The 545-nt window shown below is 43.7% G+C and overlaps 1 protein-coding gene across 1 annotated transcript in view; it reads right to left on the minus strand.

Moving 5' to 3' along the window:
• Positions 1-264: 264 nt before the first annotated feature.
• Positions 265-545, minus strand: part of mpzl3 (myelin protein zero-like 3) — a 12523-nt gene continuing 12242 nt past the window's right edge. Inside the window, exon 6 of the mRNA XM_056474501.1 lies at positions 265-545. This exon is cut by the window's right edge and continues 307 nt beyond it. The gene's annotated coding sequence lies outside the window, so the exon portion shown is untranslated.

Raw genomic sequence — 545 nt, forward strand, 5'->3', positions numbered from 1 at the left:
AAGCGTCCCACCCAGCCTGCTGATGCCCAGAGTGAAGCATGGGGGGGTCACTGATGGTTTGGGCTCAATATCATGGCGTTCCCCAGGCCCAATACTGGTGTTAGATGGAGGAGATTACTGAAATAAACATTACTGTTGAACACTAATAAGAAATCACGTCAGTGTCTGTAGATAACATAACGTATGCAGCGTCTCTGAGGTACTGCCACTGCATTTGCAGACACAAGAGTATGTCTGCAGATTGAGGACAGATGCAGAGGAGTGTTTAACTTCAGTGCTGTTTATTATATGTGGCTAGTGCTATAATACAATTGACCTTACACTTAGTTTGAAGAATTCACAACATTATACTGAGAGAAATTACAGAGAAACATCCATCATATCCCATCTCCAGCGGCGCGCTCGCTCTCTTCACCGTCAGTGATGAACTCTTCAACGGTAACAGAAACATCAGAGTAAACAGGATTAAGGCTGAGTTATAGTTCATACTCATCTACACACATTATCCACTGTACAGACGTCAGCGTGATGATCAACACCAACAA

This window comes from Danio aesculapii, chromosome 15 (assembly GCF_903798145.1).
Source record: "Danio aesculapii chromosome 15, fDanAes4.1, whole genome shotgun sequence".
Taxonomy (NCBI): Eukaryota; Metazoa; Chordata; class Actinopteri; order Cypriniformes; family Danionidae; genus Danio; species Danio aesculapii.